The sequence below is a fragment of the Pinus tabuliformis genome, chromosome 1_2 (genome assembly GCF_031772625.1).
Source record: "Pinus tabuliformis cultivar Carrire ecotype Pingquan chromosome 1_2, CPIR1, whole genome shotgun sequence".
In the NCBI taxonomy this organism is placed as follows: Eukaryota; Viridiplantae; Streptophyta; class Pinopsida; order Pinales; family Pinaceae; genus Pinus; species Pinus tabuliformis.
Window position 1 is genome coordinate 815,551,737 of NC_142298.1, and position 11,259 is coordinate 815,562,995.

Genomic DNA, 11,259 nt, shown 5'->3' on the forward strand with positions numbered 1-11,259 from the left:
AAATTATTTATCTTACCACTTTTTACCTTGGTCAGTTGTTCTTTCAGTGAGGGAAGTACGACCTCACACCATTTGAATACTTTTAGCTCTAGACACTCAAGTGCATACTGCATATATGATCTGTTCGCTAGATGAAGTGTCACACTGCCAGCCAACTTTGTGATTGTGAAGAGCATCATTCTCAAAGGAAAATCACCTACATCTCTGATGTTTATTTTCCCATCCTTGCTAGGCTGTGTACTTGGCCGACAAAACTGTCGAATGTAATCCCTCACTGATTCACCTGCACGGGAAAATCCAGAATGTGAGATGGGGGCACCTCGCCCCGACAGTCCGGTAAGAAAGTAAATATCATCAATAGTGATAGGGACCATTTTTTCCCCTATGTGAAAAGTCTGATTTGTCAGATCCCATGCATGAACTAGGAACTGCAATAGTTCTATTTGTTGCCTCATTCCGGACAACCTGAAGTATTTGAGTAACCCACAGTTTTTTAGGGCCTCAACTGTACCTGGATTGTTTAGGGAAACCATGTCTTGTTCTTCATGCTTCTTTTCTCTCCATGCAATCAACATTCTGATCCGATGAAATCCTGAAATCTAATCATAAGCTTAGTTAGGATCATTTCCATGCAAAAAACATGACAATTTTTGGAGCAAATAGATAAATCAAGTTTGTGAAACTCACCCAGCGTAGCCTAGGCACAAAGATAGTGTGCTATAGATCAGGAAGCCTTCTATCAGGGTGCTCTTCAGCACAGTTTTTAATGTGAAAGCTTGCGCTGAACCCAAGGAAAAAAATCAAACCCCAAAGGCCCCAAAAAACCCTAAAGCTTGCATGAAATAGTAAAAGAATGACCTGAAAAGGAAGAGGAGGGATAGATCTCCTACCTAGTCTACATGGCATGAGAAATGTTCCACAGAATCTGTCACAATTGGCTGTTGAAGTTCGAGGTGAAAAGTAGCCCAAAGCACAAAACTAAATGGTAAGTATCAAATGATAAAAATTACATGGTAAAAAATTGTTTTATGCTTATTTCATGTTCATTAATCGAGTAAACATTAGTATTTACCTATTTTAACCTATGAAATAGGTATTTTTAATCCATTTGGTGATGTTTTGAGCAGGTTTTACAGCTAACTTATAGAATTTGATGTGCTCGATTGTAAATTGTACCTTTGACCACACAACATACTTTTATCTCTTTTTTGAGCTCTGTTAAATAACGAAAAAGGAACCCCCTTGGAGTTCTATTTAGGCTCTTTTTAGACTCTCTAAATATGAAAAGGTTGTCAAGCGCTTATCCTTTTCAGCTCATTAACGGATTGGAAATGACATCTACTCAGTATATGTTTAACCCTTTTTTAGGCTGAGATAGATTAACTACGAAAAAGAAATACGTTGATCGAACATGATCAATAGGTTCTCTCTCATATTGTTTTACGCTTTTTTGGACTTGAGATACAAATTTACGAAAAAAGAACTTGTAGAGTTTTCTTTTTATCGCTTTTGAAACTGTCTAAACATGAAAAGGACCGAGTTATCTTTGTCATTAAACTCGTTTCAACGTCAAATAGCGATAAACTTGTCCATCTAGACAAAATTGAGTTTCACCTTCACTAGACTCGTTAAAACATCACATTGCGATGGATTCACCCAAAGGGTGGAATTATACAACAAGCATATGTTATCCTCCTCAAGCTTGATAAAAAATAAAGAGGTACTAGTTAGCAATGACTGGGGAAAATGGGAAAAAGGGGTAAAACCACTTTATGGTAGCAGGTCACTCTTGAACATGACACTTTTACTTGATCATTGTGACTACTTGCATTGGGTTATCAGCTTGATGGTTATCATACCGTTATTCTACCATACCATCCATCACTTTGTTTTGGGTCAATGCTACCAATTCAATTCAGTGTCACCGACATGTCCAAGAGAAGTCATTCAGTTAAAATTCATCCTTTGCAATACTATAAACCTTCATTTTCATGACCGCCATTCCTAAACCTTGTGTCGTCAGTCAAATTCTGTCTCTGAAATCAATAAACTCATTTCATGTCGTTGACATGGGATACATCAAGGCCCTCCTGTGACGAGTCACTTCTTATCAACATCAACACATTATCCAAGAAGTTGACTTATAAACACCCTTCCAGTACCTTGAGACTTGCATACATCAATGGCAAGTTTCTCGGTTTTGGTGATAGGTTGACATCACTAGCCTTCGACTGAAAGACTTTGTATGGTGTTTGACATCAAAAAATCTATTCACAGCATGCTGAATGTACTACAGTACCTTGAGGATCATTATCATTATCTGTGATTTCTCTCGCATTTGTTAACAATTTACATCATTGGCTAGTAATCAGATGGTGTCTTCCCATGTTCAACTTCAGATCACACATTCACATGGTTAGACTCATACTTGAGCAAACGATTAAATGAGATAGAAGACCCCAGATCTAGTTTCATCCATCTAGGCTGCGATTTCAGGAGTACTAAATCATATGTATAATGGCCTTACACTGATGGTCATCCATTCATGGGTCTATATCTGTAGACGACTGTCTATGTACATGTAATGAAATTTTATATGCTAAACATGGGTAAGACTTCCTTCACTGATTCATGAAAAAAATCAAAATATCATGATATATGTATTTTAATTGATGTAGGTCACCTTCCACCTCGAAACCTCCTCATCACATCGTAAAGCATTTCATTCGACATTTACATTTTTCGACTTCATGCTTTAGGGGGAAGATGTTACAAATCCATTTGGGCATATCACTCCCATCATCTAGATCAGTGTTTTATGGCTCATCAAACCCTAATTTAAGTGGCTACATGCCCTGAACAAGTCAAACTTTTGAATGCCACCTTCTTGGATAGTTTCATGACTTGAAGACATCCTAAAATGATCTCTAAAGGGACCAGCGCATGTAGGCCCATGTAAGGGTGCATTGCACAGTAGTTAAGTCCATACCAAGGTACTTTGCAGAGCACTTAGGCCCTCTTTGACCTGTGTTGGGCGAGATTGAACAAAATTCACATAGGGTTTGGGGAATATTCTTATCTCTTGGAGTATTCTAGAAGTTTCCCTCACTTATCAACTCATATAAGCTCGAAAATGGATGAGGAATGAGTTAAGATGCATCCTATCCTCTCATCCCTTCCTCCATGGAATTAATTCTAAGTATGGAAGGCCATTCAATACCCCATTTATGACATAACCTCCTCCATCTTCCTATAAATTGAGCACTCATCTAAGTGATCAAGGGATGGACTTTGATGAATTTTAAGGAGATAATGTTGCTATGAGAATTGACATTGAGACAAGTATTGTTATGTTGTCAGAGTTTCATGATTTTGATGTTATGTGGATGGGATCAAAGCTAGAGGAGTGACTTCGAATCAGACTTCATGGTTGTAATTCTTCCTTCTATTTAATAAAGTATTTGAACCTTTTTCCCATATGCTTATCTTGTTATATGATGCTTATATGTGTGAATGTATCTGATTCCATTTACTTGTAATCAATAAATATTTTTCTTTGATCAGTTCTTTGTATTTTGTTGATGTTTATAGGTACTTCTCAAGCGTGTTAGGTACGGGAAGGAGTGACAAGATCGATACAAAGGAGACAAGAGGAAAGCGAAACTACAAGTAGGTCTTCTCATCCTCTTTGTCTTATCTATTACTTATCGGAAAAGGATAAAGTGCTTTAAACTATTATTCTAAATATGGCTACTTATCTGGGGAATTATTATTTATCCATAGATACCAAATTCTTCAAAACAGCCATGACAATCATTTTGTAAAACACATCATGAACATGTAATATACAGGTCATAACAACAGATCTGAACATAGGGGTCTCATACTTATTTGCAATTTGTAATGAAGGATTGATGCCTTCTCACAATAGCTGCATTATCATATATTAGGTCATACATTCATCATTCATCGATTTATTTATCAAAACATGATAAGATCCATGACTAAGATCTACCATAAAACCATGCTTATAACTAGCATATGACTAGTAGAATAAAAATAATATAACAACCATTAAAGAATCATAATAAACCATCCATTTACACATATAACACAAGAGGAAAAGAGTTCTTATTAACATAGGAAAAATACAACCAAGTCAAAGACTTAAACATACCGGCCGATCGCATATTGTGATGAACCAGATCTTTCTTTCAACCAATCACCCCCATGCCATATTCCAAGCATGAATGTGGGACCCACAACAAAACCAACCAGGGCTTCCTCAGGCTTTATCATATATCCTGCCAAGGGATTCCTATGCTTGAAACCGTCATCTATGCAACTAGGCTTTACCACAATACTGCCAAGGGATTCCTAGGCTCAAACAAGAAACATACACTACCAGGCTTTATGGAAATCCCACCACATACTAGTCCAGGGATCACTAGGCCTATACAAGCATGGATGCCTCCATATCTCTCCACCTAAGCCATGAGGAATTTATCATCACCACCCTCTAGGCTTTACCGTTTATCACTCCATTCACCGATAGAGGATGCCTAGGCCCTATGAGAGCATACACAATTTGGCTTTATCGCAATCCCACCTTTATAGGCCCAAAGATTCCTAGGCCTTGTGATTTCTCCGAAACCACCCCAATCAGTTTTGAAACCATCCATAAATCTAGCTCAACCAAGTAAGAAAAACCCCATCATACCATGGCTATCTAGAAATGGCAAGGAAAGACTCAAAACCACTATCACACCTAGAAAAACCCATGCCAATCATAGGAAGAGAACAAAAAGCACACATGCATGTGCAATTCATGCCAAAACTAGCAAGGAAATCATATGTACAACTCGATACCTACAGGTAATCCAATTCTAGTTGTTTAATACTGCTCTTCCTTGCTTGATATTTTCTTCCCTTTGCTTTCTTTTTCTTCCTTTACCTTCCTTCCTCCAATGCTAGAGTTCTCCAATAAGTCTCTAAGTGTGCAAGAGTATGAGAGAGTAGAGAGAACTAAGAGGGAAAGCTCCAGAACTGAACTGAAAAAAGGTTATGAACTGATCCTCAAAAGCCTTTTTATAAATGAGGCCTCTATTTTCTTCAATTTGCATTATTTTTCCTTCATTTTCTGCCTCACATCAAACCTAGTACCTTTCACCTTCCTTTTCTCCCATTTTCCATTATTTTCATAAATAAAATGCCAATTATTGCCACTTTTCCTTTCCAAAGCCTTTGCCATTACCTTTTCCAATTTCCTTTAGCCATAATAAACTAAATGAACACTCACACTAGGATGTTTTTGCCCAACATTCAACTTGGAATATGTGTCCCATGATATTGGCTATTATTTTTCTTTGATTAACTTTAATACATGGATTTTTTACCAGGGTTGTTGCAAAACCCTCCCCTTGGGGGAACGTCATCCTTTGTGTTCAATGACACCCATAACCAGCAAGACCGCTGAAAATAAAAACATACTGCCCATGGATCTTTATAACTTAGCTCAATGTAGTATTTACAATGATCAACCAGCTAAAAATCAAACAAAAATGACAATCATAATAAAATGAAAATCATACCTCTTATTGGAGATTTATAACACAACTCATGAAAGTATTTACATCCATATACATATATACATATATGAAAACACCACACCAAATCATATATCAAAACACATTGACTCAACCATCGAATAGGGAAGGATACATAGCCCACATCTGATTAGCCATCTCCTAAGTAGCTTCATTGGGGCCAAAGTGCTTCCACTGCACTTTAACTTGCTTGATTTCTTGGTTCTAGGGCATGAGCATATTTATCAGCAAAATACACTAAGGTTCTGGATGGAATTCTCCTTTTGGATCCACCTACAATATAGACTAGTTAATCACATGATCAACATATTTAACATACTTATTAAGAAATGACACATGGAAAATGTCATGGACTTTCCCTGTCGGAGGTAGTGGTGGTCGATAGGCTACTGGTCAAATCCTCTCAAGAATCATGAAAGGTCCACAAAAATGAGGTGCCATCTTCTCATATGATCCAATACTCAAGGAGATCTTCATGGGCTTGATGCACAATTACAACTATTCCCCAACCTTAAACTCCTTAAACTCCCTGTGTTGATCTACATAACTCTTTTGTCTATCCTATGTTTCCTTTAGATTATGCTTAATAACCAACATTTCCTTTTCCATTTCTTCCAACATGTTTGGTCCTATCAACACCCTATTCACTGGATCACTCCAACGGATGGGAGTGTTACAATTGTTACCATAGAGTGCCTCAAATAGACTCATCCTTAGTGACTCCTGATATTCATTGTTGTAAGAAAACTCAACCAGTGGAAGATACTCTTCCCACTTTCATTGTTGATGCATCACATACATTCTCAACATGTCCTCCAAAATCCTATTGACCCTCTCTATATGTCCATCTATCTATGGATGATAAGTTGTATTGAAGGCTAACTATGTACCCAATCCTGCAAACAAATCTTTCCAGAACCTGGAAGTGAACATAGAATCCCTGTCTGACACAATCATCTCAGGAACACCATGCAACCTCACTACATCTTTGATGAAGACCTATGCTACATCATTAGTTGAATAAGTAGACTTCACCTGAATGAAGTGCACTACCTTTGTTAACCTGTCAACCACAACCATAATGGAATCATGTTGTCTGGATGTCCTCAACAAACCTATAATGAATTCCATGGAAATGAACTCCCATTTCCACTCTGGAATCATAATCGGTCATAGTAATCCACCTGGATGCTTACACACTACTTTTACCTGTTGACAAGCCAAGCATCTCACAACAAAATCTTCCACCTCTTTCTTTAGATTCAACCAGTAGTAGAACTTCTTCACCACTGTCAATGTCGTCTGATATCCCGTGTGACCTAAATACGACTTAACATGAATTTCACTTAAGATAAGTTTCTTGAGCTCACTGTTGTTTGACACATATATTCTATCCTAAATCATACCAAACCATTTTCTTAGAGATGATAGTCCTTATCCTGATCACCTAGACCCTTCTGTAACCTACACATAAGCTTGCTATGCATGTCATCTTGTTGACTAACTTGTAAGATTTGACCTTGTAGATCTGTCGCATATGAACTCATAGTGGCTATGTGGTTCACCTGCACTGTTCTATAAGAGCATTTTCAACTCTGTTTTTCTTTCCCTTAATTTACCTGATCTCGAAATCAATCTCACTAATCATCGCCAACCATATATCTTGCCTGACATTCAAATTAGGTTGGTTAAACAAGTATCTCAATCCACTATGATTACTCATCAATAAAAATGTCCTGCCAAGAAGATAGTGCCTCGAAATCCTCAATGCATGGATGATCGCTGCCAAATCAAGATCATGTGTCATATAATTCTTCTCTATCTCATTTAGTTTTCGTGACTCATAGTACACTACCTATACTTCCTGCATCTAGGCTCCACCAAGTACTCTCTTGCAAGCATCTATACACATTAAAAACTCTTTGTTTGGATCTGTGATTTTTAGCAATGGATCATTTGTAAGAAATTGCTTCAATTTCTCAAAACTTGTTGCACATTCCTTTGTCCATTCAAATTTCTTACCTTTCCTTGGCAATGACACAATAGGATAGGAAATCTGAGAGAATTTCCAGATGAGCCTCCTAAAAAAACCTTCTAGTCCCATGAATGATCTTTCCTCACCCACATTTCTAGGAGATGGCAATTCCATGATATCTCTTATCTCTTCTGGATCCATTTCTATGCCTTCCTTAGCAACCACATGCCCCAGGTAATGTACCTTTGTCTGAAAGAAACATAATTTACTAAGTTTGGCATACAATTGATTCTCTCTTAGCAATCTCAACATTGTTGCTAAATGTTTGACATGATCTTCCTCATTCTTAGAATATATCAATATATCATCAATGAACATGATAACAAACTCGTCGAGAAAAGTATGAAAAACACTATTCATCAAGCACATAAAATTAGTTGGAGCATTAGTCAAACAAAATGGAACTACAACAAACTCATAATGGCCATACTTGGTCCAAAAAGAAGTCTTGTAGATGTCCCCTTATTTAATGTGTACTTGGTGGTATCTTAATTTCAGATCAATCTTCGATAACATTACTACTCCCTTCAATTGATCAAATAAATCATCAATCCTCGACAATGAATACATGTTCTTGATGGTTACCATGTTCAACTTCTTGTAATCAATGCATAGCTTGAGAGTACCATCTATCTTCTTCACAAACAATACCGGTGTGCCCCAAGATGATAAACTTGTCCTAATGCACCCCTTGTCAAACATTTCCTTCAATTTCCCTCAGTTCCACTAACTTTCATGTGATCAACCCGTAGGGTGCCTTTGATGATGGTGTTTCCCTTAGTACCAACTGAATGGAAAATTCCACTTACCCTGTGAGGCGACAAATCTGAAATCTATGTAGGAAATACATCCTGAAACTAGTGTAAAACCAGGTACCTGTTCAATGCCTCTGCATCCTCAACATCCTTAACTTTATCACTAGAGATATGCACTATGAATAACACACACCCTTTCCTGTGACTATGCTTCGCATTCATATTTTTCACCATTCTAATCGAGTAGCCTTCTTCTTACCCTGCAATATTCTCTGTTTCCCATTGTCATTCAAGAATTCAATGGCCTTGTCATAATAATACACTTTGGTCCTATGAAGATACAACTAGTCCATACCCAGAAGCATACTATATGATCCCAATGGAAGTTTATTCAAATGTGCTAATGTAGTCATACAATTCAAGTCAAATGCACAATCTTTTACCCAATGATGAACTCTCTTGTTTGTACCTGTGGCCAACTATACTAACCAAGAATCTAAATACAAATTTTTATTCAAAGAACACTTATCCATTAAATCAGGATTAACATAACTATAATTAGATCTAGGTTCAATCAAAATAGAAACAAATTGATCGCAAACCTTACCATCCATATTGATAATAAATTCCTCATGATCTGTCTGTCTGTTATCTAATGCTGCATATATCCATGGAATGGTCTGCCCAACATCCCTAACTGTTTGCACTTCCTGTGCAATGTAAATCCAAGGCCTACCACCCTGATTCTGTAGACAATCCCTTTTAAGATGCTCCTTGCCACATGTCCAACACTGCAATTCTCCCCTACCATCACCTATATTTTGTTTTTCTCCAACCTGGCGTCCATTTAACTTCTTGTAAGGCCCAACATTTTATTTCTCACCTACATCTTGGGGTCTTGCTCTTTTCAATTTCCATTTACCTTTAGCTTTGTCTTTCCCTTTCCAAACTTGTTGAGATTCCATTTTATGCTTTGATTTTACATAACAGTGCTTCAATTTCCCAGTGCGTTCTTCAAGTGACCGAGACTCATCATACTCAATCCGATCTTTAAATACTAATGGAAATCCACTAAAAAATCTTTGAACATGGCCTTCTCATCCTTAATATACAATACATATCTCAATAACTCCAAGAACTTAGTCGTATACTCCTCATCTATCATCGATCCCATCTTTAGCTCATAGAACTTCTTGGCCTTACTATCTTATTACCTCTCTCACAAATATTTCTTCTTGAAAATTCTCTTAAATTAATGCAAACTCAACTCCTTTGTCCTGATGTCTATGACACACTTCACATCTTCCAACTAGATGTCTTCTTTCCCTTTGAGGTTAAAGATAACTATTTTGGCCTTCATATTCTCTGTGTAATCATGCAACTTAAAGAAATTCTTCATCCAAAGTAACTATGCCTCTCCATCTTCTGAATTATTCAAATCCCCATAAAATATAGGTGGCTTAGATTTCTTGAAATCATCTGTAAAATATCCCTTGTCATTCCTCTTGTAAGGATGATAACGATGATGATCATGATACCTGTCATAACCAGAACTAGAATAGAACCTGTGTCCATCACCTCTCCTATCCAGTGTATCCAAGAACCTTCCACCTATGATCATGTCATCGGTATTTGACCTATGCCCATGATGAGATCTATTTCCCAATACCCCATTGGTCCTATCTTCCTACCCATGGATGATCCTAAGTGGTTGTTGACTCTATGGATCTGAAAAACTCTTAAGGATAAATGCCTTAACCTCTACTTATTTCTCCCGTGACTAAATGATTATTTCATTATCTTCTTTGAAAATTCTTATTTCTACCTTCAAACTTCCTAATGTGTGTGCTACATCAAAATATTTTCCGTAACCATGTTGCTCATCTAATATATAGGGAGAATCTTGTGAACTCTAGTGTACCATGTTGCTAGTCATCTTTGATCTTCTTCCTACAAACATAATATGTCAGATAAAACAAAACAAAAACATAACCAACATACATCAGTATAATTCAGGGGAGGATGTCTCATCTGCAAGATCAACCAAATTATCACAATACATGTACAATCATAATCATATTAGTATATAGACATCATCTTAACCATAATCTAGTTACCATCCATGACCATACCAACTTCATACCATGACCCCATGCACGACAACCATAACCATGAAAATGCATGCATAACAACATATGAACATTGACATGCATAACAAATTCATAGACGACATGCACTCATGACGACCACATTCCAACAAAACACCATCAACTTCATCATGACAATGCAACCATAACAATGACGAGCACCATGCATACACAACAAGAACATAGACCACAAGCATAATGAACACATATGCAACCGACATGTATGCATGACAAACAAATTTCACCCATCGAGACCAAGGGGTGAACCATGATCTGATACCACTTTGTGGTATTAGATATCACCCAAAAGATAACAGAAGCTATACATCACCGAAAGAGAACGAAACTCGCCTTGATACCACTTTGTAACACCCTCCTCCCACATTTACCTAAGTTACCAGCTTGCTAAGGTAAACATGTGACAAAGAGTTATTGTGATATGATTCGATCTCCTATATCACTTTAACGAAGTGGAACCGATGAACTAACACTTTAAATACCTCCCTCTGGTGTTACTGGACCCCCAAGTGACAACTAAACACTCCAGGTACCCAATCCCTAAGTCAGCTTAGATTCTCAATGAACCTGAGCCCCGGTCACTTCCATGACAAGGCCTCCAAGCGAGTGAAAGCCTCAAGTCACTTTAATGACAAGCTAACCATGCGATGACAGTCCTTTTTAGGAATTTTTATGCCAATGACCCTAAATTATGAGCC